Genomic DNA, 16393 nt, shown 5'->3' on the forward strand with positions numbered 1-16393 from the left:
ACTACCTGTAGACGCAAGCCGATACAGTTTCTATTTATTTTTGTCGATACCTTGTCTATAGACTCTCTATATTATGGACAATAGTCGACAAGTTTTCTATTTCTTTTTCTCTACTCCCGCTGTATTGAATATCTATAGAAGAAAGTCGATAATATGTAATTCCGAGTTCCCATACCCCCCGCCCTTTGCGAACGCGATGATATGGCACTGGTTCATGCACGACGGCACCGCAACCCCGGCACGACGGGCAAACCGTGCAAACTGCTAGTCTGCGTTCGGTGCAGCTGCCCCGAACGAGGATCGCGGCGGAGCAGGCACCGTCCGAGTCACCAAGGTCTTCCAGGCACCCGAAGGCCCTAAACCTGGCTGCTTCCCGGACGTACACTTCGCGAAGACCAGGTGGTGAAAGTCAGAGGCTGATGATGTGGCAAAGGTGGTGAATAAGTGGCGAAAGCCGGCAGACCAGGTGGTGAATTCACCACCTCGTCTGCCTCTGAGTTGTCGTGGTCTTGCATGTCTACAGATTAACAATAGACAAACATCGTTAATCTGGGCCCAACCCGTGTATGCTGTAACGAAGCGCAGGTACCGGTGGATAATAAGTAGCTGCGTTTGATATAAGCCACTGAAGTTGTATACTGGTGACATTGCTGTAGAGCCTATTTGTAGACATTAATATACACATAGTGTATACCTCCGCATTTGTTGACCACATGATATGATCTACGTAGCCGCTCTCGGCAATCCCAAGACAGTCTTCACAGTTGTCGCATCACTTTTGCGGCAGTAGAGTAAAGAAAGCAAAACGCCGATCCAATTGTTATAATAGATATTATGAACGACAGCTTCAGCTACAAGTGGATTCCAAACAGTCATCAAGCTAACAGCAAGGACACTCGTAATGTTTGTAGCTGACAACGCGGACTTTGTGAATGTGCGATGAACCGATGTCGCGCATGTGGTGTTCGCGTTGTGTGTCGTCCGATTCTCGTATACTTTTCACATTGTCTTCATATCTCGGCTGCGTCACTAACATCGGGCGGTTTTTTGTTAACTGATATCCTGCACTATAAATCCATCAAAGTTTCTCATTCACTTAATATAGGTGCCAAATTCTCTGAGCCCACCCAGTATTTCGCCGGCGGTATGCCTGCGCAGCCACGCAATGAGTACCTCAATGCTGTACTGATTGCTTTGACCTATCATCGGTACAGAAAATTAGCACTAACACACGTGCGGGCATCACATATGGCGGTACGCTGGAAGATATGCTACAAGTACGCTGTATTACTAATCGACGCTGGCAATAATGCGTCTGAAACGTGTGAAGGGCCCTGTAACGGCTTTTACAAACAGCGCATTCATGTTAGCGTTCCAGTCTCATACGATAGCCCACAGCGTTTGTCATACAGCCTGCCAGCGCATTTCCTTCGTCCATGAAAAAAGATGAGTAATGGTGATAAAGATGAATAAGCCACCCGTTCCGGCGCACATGGCGCGCAGAGAGAGAGAGAAAGAGACAAAAAATATGAAGGAGGAAAAGGCGCTCACACTCCTCCGAGCGCGCACGCCCTCGCGCGCGGAGCTCCTGCGCATGCGCGGAGCTTTTGCGCATGCGCGGCGGTGCGCCGTCTCAACGAGTGCGCATGGAGTGCGCCAGGCACGTAAACGGTTGTACCGGCAGTGATGCCACGGCTGCTGATTTATAAGTAGATCTACTGATTTTTAAAGTTTTCTGCTGATTCAGTGATAAAGCGCTTGAATCTGCTGATTTTCTTGCTTTTCTACTGAAACGAAAGCGAAATCTGCAACTTTTTCAGTACAGAGGATGGATGGATGGATGGTCATAGAGGTTACAGAGGTTATATTAATGTAATGCCACCTAGCGAGAGAAAAAAAAAAAAACGTGGTTGGCTCCGAGGTTAACATACATTCTTGCGTTTCCAGACTCTCAAACGTGGCGCTACCTCTGTCTTTGAGCAAAGTGGGGAAAAGGCATAGAGTTTCTATGCTCTATGGGAAAAGGTGAGGCGATGAATTTGTGGAAGTGGCTGCACTACCGAACCCCACAACTATGAAACCACCATTATCATCACATCATCATGACCAACCTATTTTTATGTGCACTGCAGCACGGAGGCCTATGGAAGCCTCTCCCAGCGATCTCCAATTACCCCTGTCTGAAGATACTATACTCAAAGGCTTTCACGAACTAACTACCATAAAAAAATTTGATTATGGGGTTTTACGTGCCAAAACCACTTTCTGATTATGAGGCACGCCGTAGTGGAGGACTCCGGAAATTTCGACCACCTGGGGATCTTTAACGTGCACCTAAATCTAAGTACACGGGTGTTTTCGCATTTCGCCTGCATCGAAATGCGGCCGCCATGGCCAGGATTTGATCCCGCGACCTCGTGCTCAGCAGCCAACCATAGCCACTGAGCAACCACGGCGGGTCCTAACTACCATCTGACGTCTTTGAATAGGCCATCGGAGGGCTTCACTGTTTTTAAATTCGTGCTTAACAATGGCTCTCTAGATCCCCGGGTTTTTCAAAAGTATCGCTAAGAATCTCGGGGTCAATTTTTGTACTATTTCCTGGAAGTTACAATACTTCAACAGAGTACTAATATAAGCGCTGAATTTGTGGGCCCATAAACTGAGTGCAAAAATTGAAATTAAAAATCTACTGATTTCTACTGATTATTCGCGAAAAAATCTACTACTATTTTTTAATGTGCCGTGGCAACACTGTGTACCGGTGTGCGGTGTCTGCCTGAACGTTGGTGTCTGTGTATGCGTGTCATCTTTGTGGCGTCACACGTCAACTACACTGAACGGTAAGCTTTAGCAAATATGTCATGCGTCAATAGCTCATGATTATGTGAGCGCATTCCGTAGCGCGAAGCGGCTGCATGTAGCGCAGGCGACTCGGGTATAGTGTTGGTTTGTCGTTGACATGGTTTGATAACGCGCTCTTCTTCTCGCTTCTACTATACGGAATGTTTTACGGCGAGCGATCGCTCGGGCTTGTCGGTTTTAGCATTATAGTTTAGGTGCGTAAAGAAGGAAGTACACCATGTTTTAACTTGATACTGAGCTACCACTAAGCGGATTGTGTATGTTGGGCAGCCAGTGTGGTAGATCTCATTTCGTGGCGCTTGATCCGGCCGTGATGAATGCTGCGCCGCATGTGTAGTGAAATTCTCGTGGCACGCTTTACGTATATATCTCGAAATTGTGTTAGCCACAAGATTGTTCAGACAGACACGTATAGTTGAATAACTGCTAACGTACTGGGATGAAAGGCCGTGTTTGCGGGGCATGCATCAGCAGTGTGTGCGCTGCCGTTTTCGCATTCTTTAAAAGTAGCAGTATTTTTAAGGTTCCTGGCAACCAATCTAAATAATTTTGGGAAGTTACCGCAAGCAAAACACGAGACTTGAAGAAATATCAAGCAAAAATCTCTAGATTCACCCGATCTATATATATGCAGCCACAAACACTTTTGGAGCATGAAACCTGCGATAAGCTTAGTCACACGCAGCTTCGCAACTTAGCCGAAAAAATTGGAGAACAATAAATTAGTCGCTCCGGGAAGCATCTTTACACGTTTCAAACTGAAGGCATTGCGTTTGACAGTAGCTGGAAGATTTGTTTTTTGTCTCTTTTTTAAACAGTTTAGCAGCAGAAGTTATCTTTCGAGCTATATGAAAAGCGTTAAGCGCCTTTCGATGCTTCGGCGTTATGCAGTTTACATGCTCTTAATCACTAGGCAGCTGCTGGCGCAGATTCGCATTGTGCCAGTCGTGCATGGTATGAAGCCCTTGTCGTGCGTAATAAGTGTTCCGGTTTTCATTACTGTTGCATGTAGTGCCGTCGTCTTGGACAGAGTGCATACTATATGCGCTGTACAAAAGAAAAAAGAGCCAGATCATCAATTTGGTGGTCTTTTCTTAGTAGATAACGCACAGATTATTCAAATAATTCAGTGGACATTGCATTTGTTCTACCCTTATCAACACACCTAAGAGATCGTAACATGTTTTAGTTGATAAGTAACCTGATCAGTACGCCCTCATTCATGTGCATTCTACTGAAAGTGTGGCAAATGCATTCATCTCGAAGTATGAGAAAAGAGACATTGCAGACTGTTCTAAGCGGAAATACATTACAAATGTTAACCTGATTGTTCAAAACTGCAGTCAGTATGCTGAGCATGTTCGTTCGGCAAGGGCATATTGCATTAACACCTGAAAAATGTGCACAGTCCAGCCGGGTATCTTTGTTTCAACAATTATTATTATAGGAATCGTTTGGGATTCTCGCATTTCTTTTATTTTTATAAGTACACTGTGTGTCACATGAACCTGTCTTGAAACGAAACGTACCGTTGCTGGCACCGGCGACCATTACGGTTGTCTAACTGCTTATCATACTGTAATATAATGAAACATCATAATGGTACTGATTAATATTGGCATGTAGTCTTTAGTCAGAGGTAAACAAAGTTAACTAGAGGCATAAGTGATGAGAGCAAATTATATAGAAAACTACTATTGAACCGTAAAAATAACTCATTGTATAATTTTCCCTCACATTGTTGCATTTGTTTTATGTGTGTCTCTGTGTCTTCCGTGCTGTACTGGTGTGGCCATCAATTACGAACTTGCCGAAGCCCTTGTCAGCTTTATTAAACAAGGGATTCAAGTCAGTTGCATCTAATACTACATGTCAAGTGACTGACGTGTTATTCGTTTTATCTAAATATTATGGACTGGCAGTCATTGGCAAGCATTAAACCACAATATTTTTTTATTGCACTTAAGCTGCAGGCGTCATAGATTGCCAGAAAATTTTCATGAAAACAGCCAGGGAAGGCTTGGAAAAATATCGGGAAATTTTTAAATGGCCACATAGGTATGCTGTCTTGTTATATGTCATACAAATTTTCCAGAGAATCTCTGTGTTAAATATATTTTTCAAACGTTTCACTTCATAAAAATTGAGGGAAATTGGTTCTATTTATTGAAAAAAAAAAGAAAGTCAAGCATACTGAGAAGGCATTTCTTACTCAATATGTTTTTTTTTTTTTTTTTGCGTTACTAAACGTCCTGAACCTCGATAGCCTAGAAAAAATTTTCATCTTTCAAAGCACCTTAAATAATTTACTGGGATAGAATTCATTCGAACTATACTATCAGTTCTGTTTCCTAGGAGGTGCATATCTGTCGTGCCATGACACAAAGTGCTCGTGTGGTATTTCGGGTGCTGATGTGGTATACCTAACTTGGGAACCTGTTAGCATGCCCAAGAGGCCTCATTATCTGTAAGAAATTAAGTGACCATATCAACACAATCAACCCATCTGCCTTCTGTTGAAGTTATGGCCAATGACCATTCATTTAAAAGTATGAGAAATACATTTAAATGTGTATTAAGCAAAATAAATTACAATCTTAGGCATGATACTGTGAATATTCCAGTCACGTCTTCTGAAAATATCCCTCTGCGCGGGCATACTTAACTACCAGCCAAAAAAAATGTACAGACAGCCCAACTGGGTAACGTTTCAGCAATAAATATAGAGACCATTTGGGATAAGTACATTAATCCATCATATATGAACTTGTCATAAAAGGGAACATACTGTTGCTGGCACGAGCAGCAGTTGTGACTGTTTAATTGTTCACCATACCATGCAATAAAACATTGTATAAAGGTACTGATTTTTATTAACAAGCAGCCATTAGTCATAGTTAAACCGCATTAAGTATTGACTTAGGTGGTTTGAGCAAATATATTAAGCTGCTTAATGAACATATAAAGAATACACACTTGTTATTTTTGGCTCATATTGATGCATCTACTTATTTGCAGCATACACCTGCAGCACCTTTGGGTCTAATGACACAAAGGTCAAGGCCAGCCTGGCGACCATGCTTGCCAAGGAGTAGTGTAAATATTTAATGTGTTTCCATAATAGCATAAGACATGAATTTAAGGAATTCATCTATTATATCGAGCAATAAAAACGGTTAATGCATTGCCGGTGCATTTCTTTTGTATTTTTTGCACTGCATGATTCAGAACTATATAAATTATTTCTGTTTATGCAACATATATGAAAGTACAGCTGGTTCAGGAGCATTATTAATCTACTAACGGTAATACATAAGTGCAGATGAAAAGGAACAGGTGCACATGCATAAATACATTCAAAACGTTTTGCTACCGCATGTAAAGAAAAATGTAAACTAACTTGTAGATAGCCGCTATGGAGTTATGGCCTTATACACTCTTTGTAGACTTGTCTATAAGATGTCTGTGTCTATAGAGTGTCTATAGATTAATGAAAATGCATGTTTGTTGACAAATGTCTGCAGAATGTCATAGAAAAAAGTGTATCGGATTGTAAAATTCTGTTTTTGTAGACTGAAGTCTATAGAATGTCTATAGACTATCTATATACATTTGTCTATAGACATTCCATAGACTTCAGTCTACAAAAGTAGAACTGTATATATAGTTCTACTTTTGTAGACTGAAGTGTATAAAATGTCTACAGACAAATGTCATCTATAGACATTCTATAGACTTCAGTCTACAAAAGTAGAACTGTAAGCCTATACTCTTGTCCATAGACATTCTGCAGACAACTGTCCACAAACATGAATTTTAATTAATCCATAGACACTCTATAGACTCGGACTTTTTATAGACTAGTCCATAAAAAGTGTGTGGCCATAAGTCTACAGACAGTCTATAGACTCAGACTTCTTATAGACTAGTCTATAAAATGTGTATGGCCATAAGTCTATAGACAGTCTATAGACTCAGACGTTTTATAGACTAGTCTGTAAAAAGTATGGCCATAAGTCTATAGACTGTCTATATGTAGTGTATAGACAGTCTATAGACTCAGACTTTTTATAGACTAGTCTAAAAAGTGTATGGCCATAAGTCTATAGACCGTCTATAGACAGTCCATAGACTCAGACTTCTTACAGACTAGTCTATAAAAAGTGTATGGCCATAAGTCTATAGACAGTCTATAGACAATTATAGACTCAGACTTATTATAGACTAGTCTATAAAAAGTATGGCCATGAGTCTATAGACTGTCTATAGGCAGTGTATAGACAGTCTATAGACTCAGACGTTTTATAGACTAGTCTATAAAAAGTGTATGGCCATAAGTCTATAGACTGTCTATAGACTAGTATAAAAAATGTCTATAGACAGTCTATAGACTCAGACCTTTTATAGACTAGTCTATAAAAAGTGTATGGCCATAAGTCTATAGACTAGTCTAAAGAAATGTCTATAGACAGTCTATAGACTTCATAGACAAATGTCTATAGACTGTCTATGGACTTTCTATAAAAAATTTTGTAAGCGTATGCACGCCAGATTGCTCGCCAGCGCTGTGCGATACCGCAAGACCACCAGAGGCACCGCTATGACTCCCGTCATTGCGACGTTATCTATAACCCAGGTGCCCTTGTTCTTCTATGGACTCCGACTCGGCGTGTTAATGTTAGACTCTGTGAAAAATTGCTTTCCCGGTACTCCGGACCCTACCATGTCTTAAGACGTGTAACAGACGTCACTTACCAAATTGGCCCGGTCGACTGTTCCTCTCCCTCCGTTTCGCCACCTACAGATGTTGTTCACATGTCCCAGCTTAAACTTTACCGCTCCGCTAGAACACAGCAAGCATCGTGACAGTGCTTCAGCAGCCGGGGGCCCTGTTACGGTAATATTCCTCTATATGAGCGTCGATGAAGAAGACGCTTTTCATCTGGCGCGCGCATTCGACCATATGGTTCAGTGCTTGCTCTCCTTGTAAATATGTTTTAAATATGTTTCCCTGTTGTGTCTGCCTCCACGTGACAATATGTAATAAGGAACTTGGCAACAAGATACACACACTACTGGGCTATGTTTGCCATACCCACCCAAAAATCGCAACGATGCTTCGAAAAGACATCGCAGTAAGTGTAAGCTACAGGTCCGAAACAAACATGCAACTCCGAAGTTTAACGATCTGGCCCAGTAAACGCAGCAAATCCACAACCATCATAATCAACATCTATAGCCCCCCAAGGGAATGAACCGCCGATTTCGAAGACCTGTTTCGGCACGCAATATCCCTAGCACGAAATCAGGATACAGTATTAATACTTGGGGACTCCAATTCGCCATACACATACTGGGGGCATCCGACGGACCCTTCTAAAGGTCTTAACTTCGTGGAGGCGATGGAGGGTTTCCCGAAACTCGCCCAAGATCACACGACCACGGGGCCAAGCAACAATCGCTGACTGGAAAGCGTATCGGCAAAATCAATCAAACACCCTGGTAAACAAGAATAGGGAAATTGTCCCAAGAGGTGAATGAATACGCCCAAGATTCGAATGATGACAATTGGATTGCAGGGCACACTGCACAAAAGAAAAAAGAAAAAAAATGTGGGCCATACTCCGCAGTATGATGGACCCGTTAGGCACTTGAACCCCCAGAACACTAAGGCAAATAACTAGCGAATTCGAAGGTACGGGTGAGGACCGTTGGCAGAAACTTAGAGAAACCTATATACAAAAAACCTCAGCCAAGAGCAGCAATAGTCTGCCTACGACGGCGCAGCTATGAGCTTGATGCCCCAATAACAGTAGCGGAGGTACAACCGTGAGCAAACGTATACGGACCACAGGGTCGCCGTCACGGCGGCCGCATTTCGATGGGGGCGAAAACACCCCTGCACTTAGATTTAGGTGCACGTTGAAAGAATCCCAGGTGGTCGAAATTTCCGGAGTCCTCCACTACGGCGTGCCTCATAATCAGAAGGTGGCTTTGGCTCGTAAAAGCCCATAATTAAATAACATAAAAAGTGTCGCCGAAAAAACTAGATTTATTTGTATTTAACATGCATAATGTGAAATTAACGAGTACACTGGTAAGTTCGCAATGCCAAATTTGGACTGCAGTCCTCAATTTGAAGTTGAATTCACAGGCAGAGGAAAAAATTGGCTTTGTCGAGCAATCCCTGGTCCGTATAGTTTTGCTCACGGGTGTACGTGCAGCCGCGCGGTCCGCAAATAAGTACACAGCTCCGGGAAGTGATGATAAGAAATCTCTTTTAGTAAAGCAATGAAGGGGGCTAGTTGGTGAATGTTCATGGTTATATTGCGCTCAGCCGATATAATCACAGCCGATATAAGTGAAGGACGGGACGTGGACGGACGTAGCACAAACTACCAACTGTTTAATACTGTTAAAGAACGCGCTTATATACAAGGAGATATGGCGCGCGGGGGGGGGGGGGGCGATATAAAAAGATATGACAAGGTGACGACATGTGATCATGGTCCGAGTCAGGCATACATCGTTCACTTGCACCCGTTCACCCTGGCAAACTCGACCTCAGCTTCGATAAGCGCGATGGACGGAGTGCTTACGCACATCTCTTTTTCATTAGCTAGCGCAAGTGCCTCCCATATTTCTCGCTCCGTTTTTGTTTTTGATGTGCAAATGACTGTGATGCTTTCAAGTAGCGGAGAGCATTTGCATTGTTTGCAATATGCAGCCAAGTTACTAGGTGCTGTCAGAAGCTGGCACGTGTATTTGGCTCCCGTAACCTATCATTTAGACAACGTCCAGTTTGCCCGATGTATACTTTTCCGAAATCTAGTGGGATCTGGTAAACAACTGAAGTAGCACATTCAACATACCCTTAACACTTAAACACCTTAAAACCCTTAAACGAATAAATATTTAAGTTTGCGGTGCGGCACGGCCGCACTGCAGTGAGCATGGCGCTCACTTCATCTTTCTCGTCCAGGTCCTTGGTTTTTGCGGCCCCCCGTCTGCAAACAGGGTCACGGCCCGGCGTCACTGCTTGATCTTCCGTTTGCTGAAATCCACGGAACACAGCGGATGCGCACCCTGTCCGGCGCAGCCCTCGACGGGATGGACTGGCGGGAGAGCGCAGCCTACCGCTTCACTTCTGCAACTGAGATGGCAGCGATACCAACTGCGTATAAATGAAGCAACTTGTCGATCGTCGGCATGGGGCACGGCCGCACCGCAGTGAGAATGGCGCTCACGAACCACTTTCTCGTCCAGGTGAGGAAGGATTACGGGAAATGTTTTCGTGGTAACAATGTGTTTCTTGTGGCGCTGCCGTGCCCATGGCAAATGTGTTCACTTGTTGCCGAGTATGCTGTTTCCTTAAGAGATTTATTACTCTTGTCTGGAGACATAGAAAGCAATCCTGGTCCTACTATTCAAGAAGTCATGAACGAAATACGCGAAATGGCTGATGATATTAACGACATTAAAAGTGAGAACAAGGCGGCTTCTCAATCCTTAGCAACCATTCACGCCAAAATGGATGGACTGTCGCAGATCGAGGGTAGGTTAGGTGAGGAAGAAGACTAAGTTATCCGATTGAAACGAACCGTGACTAACCTAGCACGGCAGGTTGACGACCTCGAAAACAGAAGTAGGCGATCGAACCTAATCGTTTACGGAATTAAGGAAGAACAAGAGGAGACTGTCGAGCGCCTTGAAAATGAAATATGTGTGAAACTCATTAAAAATAAACTTGGTGTTACTATTTCTGGAGTAGAGAGGATTCACCGCCTTGGGGCCAAAAAAGAAAAACAATACACGTCCTGTCATACTTAAGCTGCTTGATTCCAGAGATAAAACTAAAATATTTAAGAAATGCACCAAATTTAAAGGAACCACCATATCAGTCAGCGAAGATTTCTCGTTAAGGTTGTGTAATATTAGAAAACAACTACGGGATAGCTGCAAAACCATTCGAGAAAACAAGGATAAAGTCAAATTGATCTTTGATAAAATTAAGGTTAATGATGACGTGTTCGTTTGGGACAAAGAAAGTAGCGACAAGGTACCATTAACCAGAAAAAAGCAGAACTTTGCAAAAAACGGGAACAGCCCGACCAACAAGAAAAGCTAACTATACTGAACATTAATTCTAGAAGCGTTGTAAACAAAACAGAAGAATTAGAAGCATTTCTTCTGGAGCAGTCTCCGCAAATAGTCACGATCAGTGAAACATGGCTGTCGTGACGAATTCCGAGCAGCGGTATCTTTCCACCCAGCTATTTTGTCCTGCGCAAATATAGATGCACCCGGGGTGGTGGTGTTGCAGTTTTGGTGAGAGACGACATTCCAACGATGCCCATGCCTGACGTACATGATATAGTGTGGTGTAAGATTACTGTCAGTAAATTTGTATTATTCGTCGGAACTATGTACCGGCCCCCAAACGCCGATTGCAGTATGCTTCACCCACTGGCTGATTACATACAACGTTATCTTCAGGGTACTCATAAAATTATACTCACGGGTGACTGTAACCTGCCCTCAATAGACTGGGCAACGCTTGACGTCCTGCGCAGAAGCACTGCTGGAAATTGCCTTTAACTTTGGCCTCAAGCAGATTATACGTGCACCAACACGTGTAACCACGAAAACCAGCAATATATTAGACCTGAAGCGACAATCTTCCCGATAACACAATCTCTTGGGAAACAGTCAATGGAATTGCAGATCACAAAGCAACCATATGTTCATTAACATTACACAACCGGCCGCGAGCGCGAAAGAAAAAGACTCAAATATACGACTGGACAAATGCCGATGACGTTAGTGTTCTTGATTTCCTAGAAGAATCTTACCCCGAATTCCTTCGGTTTCTCCACAATGCAAGCATGCCAACTGATAACCTATGGATGCTTTTCAGGGCCGATGTTGAGCACTCTCTCGCAAAATTATTTCCTAAGAAAATAAAGACCGTACGCAAAACAAACCCATGGATATGAAGAGAGATTATACATTTAAAACGCAGAATTGCAAGGCTCAGAAAACTTAGAAACGAAAGAACTTCTTTCTTCAAGTGTACAAGAAAAATTAGCGAACTTTCTCACGCGTTGAAGATAGCAGCGAAAACGGCTAAACAAACGTACTTAGATGAAACCTTAAATACCTTCATTAAAAAATCGCCTCATAAATTTTGGCATTATCTCAAATCTAGGGTTCCGAAGAAGAGCAACTTATTGCCAACAGAAGCCTTAACGAAGGCTACCCAGTTTAATCAATTTTCCAATCAGTTTTCACAGTTGACCATAACACTGTTCCAGACAAGGTCGCACAGACAAGTGACATAGGTGAGGTACCATGTGAGCTAAATATAGCGGAAGCGGGAATTCTTTCTTTATTACTTACTTTTGATATAAAAAACATCCCGCGGCCCAGATAATATTCCAAATACTTTTCTCAGAAGGTACGCTCAATGGGTTTCCAAATACTTATTGCTAATTTTCACAAAATCGTTGCAAACTTCTGAAGTTCCTCAAGAATGGAAAATTGCTAAAATCACTCCGTTACATAAATCAGGTGATGCTACAAATCCTTCAAGCTTCCGTCCTATTTCACTCACTTGTACGGCGGGGAAACATTTTGAGCATTTAATATCAAAACACATCGAAACTTTTGTTGAAAGTCATTCTCTAATTAATCCCAACCAACATGGATTTAGGAGTGGTTTGTCTACAACAACTGAATTAATAGAGACTATTCATGACCTAGCATTAACAATCAATAAGCGAGGACAGGTAGACATAATTTTTCTAGAGCTATCAAAAGCCTTTGATCGTGTATCGCATCCAAAACTAATCCATAAGCTGCAAGGAATTCTGGGACACGGTATTCTTACAAAATGGTTAGAAGCATATTTGTCACGACGTCAACAATTCGTTCATTTGGAAGGGCAATCATCGGACTACGTTGAAGTTTTATCCGGTATGCCTCAGGACACAGTTTTAGCTCCCATTATCTTCCTTCTTTTTATCAACGACATAGCAAATGGCATTGACGCAACGGCACGCATGTTCGCAGATGACTGCATTATTTATAAAGCAATACAGACCAAGGGTGGTCAGGTTGTTTTGAATGACGCACTTAAAAAGATAGCGAAATGGTGTCAGGACTGGCAGATGACGCTAAATGCAGAAAAAACTGTCTGCATGACAGTCACGAGAAAGCAAGCACCACTAACCTTTCCATATCAAATTCAGCAAAGAGAACTACAAATGGTTGAAGAATACGCCCAAGATTCGGTATCATTTGGGTATCATTATTTCTTCCGATCTAAAATGGAACGAACACGTGTCATACGTGGCAACAAAATCACTCTCAGCGCTTTTTTTTCCATCAAACGGTCCCTCAGATACGCTTCACCCAACATCAAACTACTCGCGTACACGTCACTCATTCGCTCAATTATAGAATACAGCGCCATATGCTAGTTCCCATACACTAAATGTGCCATAGTGAAGTTAGAGAGTGTACAAAGAAAAGCAGCCAGATTTATTTATAATAAATACCGTCGTCATGATTCCCCAACTGAACTTCTACGCTTAGCCGGACTCCCAACAATTAGCGATCATGCTAGAGATCTCAGACTAAAATTCGTGTTCATTCTCCAGAGCAATGCTCTAAAAATAGACAAAAACAAGTTTTTAGTACAATATAACGCTAGAATTTCAAGAACGAAGCACAATAAACAATTATCTGAGTATAGGTTTCACAATGACACCTTCAGGTATTCATAGTTCCCACAAGCTATCAGAGAATGGAATCTGTTACCACAATAGGTTGTCGATTGTACGACGCTCGATTCTTTTTTGTCTAAGCTGTCTGACCATATCTTTGTTGCTACGTGATGAAATGTGGTTTTTACATTGTGTTCTATTGTCACCAAGAATGTGCATTGTCTATATCGCTGTGCATGTGTACAAATAAGCTTGTTTTTAAACCAAAGCCAAGGCCTCTTGTAAACGATTAGCGTTGAACCCTGTGTAAATGATGTATTTTCCCTTTTATGAATGTACCCTTTCCTGCCAAAATGTTCGTTAAGGCTAGCAGTATGCACCAAATAAATAAATAAAACACAGAGGTCTGGGAAACTAGCTTGGTGCCGAGGTAATGGAAAGAGGCTAACATAATCCTCATTAGAATTGCTTGCGGGGAGGACATTGATAAGATTATTTCAGAGCACGTAGCTGCAGGGCTACGCAGCACACTTCCTTAACAATGACATACCTTACTTCCGAATAATTTTCCGACACGTTAAAAAATGGCGCCTACAATTCGCGAAACACATTATCCTTTTACCGTTGAAGCTGTCAGAGCGTAAGAAATAAATCAGAACAAGTAGAAACCGAGTTACAGAAACTCTCGTTTACTTTTGATTTCATTGCTTTTACAGAAACATGGTTTTGTTCAAATTCACATGTTATACAGTTTGCTGACTATAAACCCATCTCAGTGATTCCAGACGGAAAGCGAGGTGATGGCGTGCCTTTCTATATTCATAACCGGTTGTCCTTTGATATCTTGTCCAGTTATTCTCTTGTTCATGATGACTTTGAAACAGTCTGCATTGTTAACTGCAGAGTGTAATATCCGTTTAAAAGAACATTTTAGGAATCGAGCATCCGGCGAGTATTCCGACGTAGCGAAACAATGCAGGGCGTACGAAAAAGAGACAAAGAAGGTGTACCCACCGCTTCTAGAAAAATATAAAATTTTACGCCGTCATAGGGATCATCATACACGGGAAGTGTTCGAGGGGCATATGCTCTCAAGAAGAAAACGTGTGTATGTGTTAACGATCCTTGCGTTGCACTTGCTGATTGTGAGATGCAATTTCTGGACGCAAGATTGAGACGTCAGCGCTTTTGGATGGCCTATCGTCATAATGACGTCATTATATATATATATATATATATATATATCTTTCACCCAATAAAGCTAGACTGCGTGCGTCCTCTGCACTTCTGTTGCCCGTGTATTCATAGCGCACTAACAACCTTGTTACAAGATGCGCTTAAGAAAGCGTTCGGTACTACATCACACCAGCTCACGCTGGTGCAAGAATCAGGCTGAGGCGAGAAGACCAAGATGCGCTCTTTTCTGCAAGAGCGCTATTTACCATCGGAATGCGCAGGCTCTCTCTGTTCCTGGAGACAATACCAGGGGGCGTATTCTGTAAGAGCTTTTGCACTCCCCGTATTGGTTGGTCTTGGAGCGTTAGCCGGATCTCTGGTTCTGTGCGCGTCTATTTTGCTTTGATTCAAATAAATTCCGATTTCTACTGCGCGCAGCACATGTTCGCCGTGTCTTTGACGGCTTCGACTTTGTTTATTGCCTCCTGTAAGGTGTTTTACTTATGCTCACTTGAGCCTGTCGAAACCCATAAAGTAATATCGTCAGCGTACAGTGCTTCACCTAGATCTGGGGGGTATTCTGTAAGAGTCCACCTAGTGGACTGTCCATTTCGGCCGCTGCTCATTGGCTAGGGCAGCTCGTCTCCTCCTCTCTCGTGCAGCTGCATCCACTCAGCAGCAGCCGAAATGGACAGTCAACTAGGTGGACTCTTACAGAATACCCCCCAGATCTAGGTGAAGCACTGTACGCAGACGATATTACTTTATGGGTTTCGACAGGCTCAAGTGAGCATAAGTAAAACACCTTACAGGAGGCAATAAACAAAGTCGAAGCCGTCAAAGACACGGCGAACATGTGCTGCGCGCAGTAGAAATCGGAATTTATTTGAATCAAAGCAAAATAGACGCGCACAGAACCAGAGATCCGGCTAACGCTCCAAGACCAACCAGTACGGGGAGTGCAAAAACTGCGAATTCAGGGCTATGGTTACAATGTAACAGCGGCGTAGAACACACCCTGCTCTTGCTTAAGTGTACAGTGCATCAGGTGGCTTGAATGATGCACAGGATAACCTCCCACAGGAAGGGCTTTAAAGAGTACGAAACGATCAAATTGATACAAGCTTTCATAATCAGCAGGTTGATGTACAGCCTACCTTACGAGCCGTGGCGCTAAATGGGGCTACGGACGGCGGGAGTGACGAGCGACTACCACTTCATCATCAACGTTTCTGTTTTATTTTGCATTTTATTCTACATATGTAACTATATAAGTGTTTGTCAAACGTCCGGAATATCGTATCCAGCCTCACGTTCACTCACTCCTCCACGAGGAAAGAGGATGCCACGTCTTCGGACCCCGAGTCGGAACAGGCCCCAAAGAAAGAGCGTCGAAGCCACTGCGCATGCACGAGACGCAAACTGCGTTTCGGCTTTGCGTCGGGCATGCTATTTCACTGATTTAGCGGGAACCCCAAAAGCTGTCCCAAAAGTTTTGCGTCAACAAACATGGCGGCACCCATCGAAGCGACGGCTCTAGCATAGCACCAAACATGGCTCCATTCGTGGAATGATGAAATCGCTCATGAACTGCGCATCTTGCACGCAATTAGCGGAGGATAAAA

The 16393-nt window shown here is 42.9% G+C and overlaps 1 protein-coding gene across 3 annotated transcripts in view; it reads right to left on the reverse strand.

Annotated features, from left to right (window-relative positions):
• The window catches only part of Rbp6 (RNA-binding protein 6), a 1068785-nt gene that overhangs the window by 712352 nt on the left and 340040 nt on the right, over positions 1-16393 (reverse strand). The window lies entirely within an intron of this gene.

Source organism: Dermacentor andersoni, chromosome 3, assembly GCF_023375885.2.
Source record: "Dermacentor andersoni chromosome 3, qqDerAnde1_hic_scaffold, whole genome shotgun sequence".
NCBI lineage: Eukaryota > Metazoa > Arthropoda > Arachnida > Ixodida > Ixodidae > Dermacentor > Dermacentor andersoni.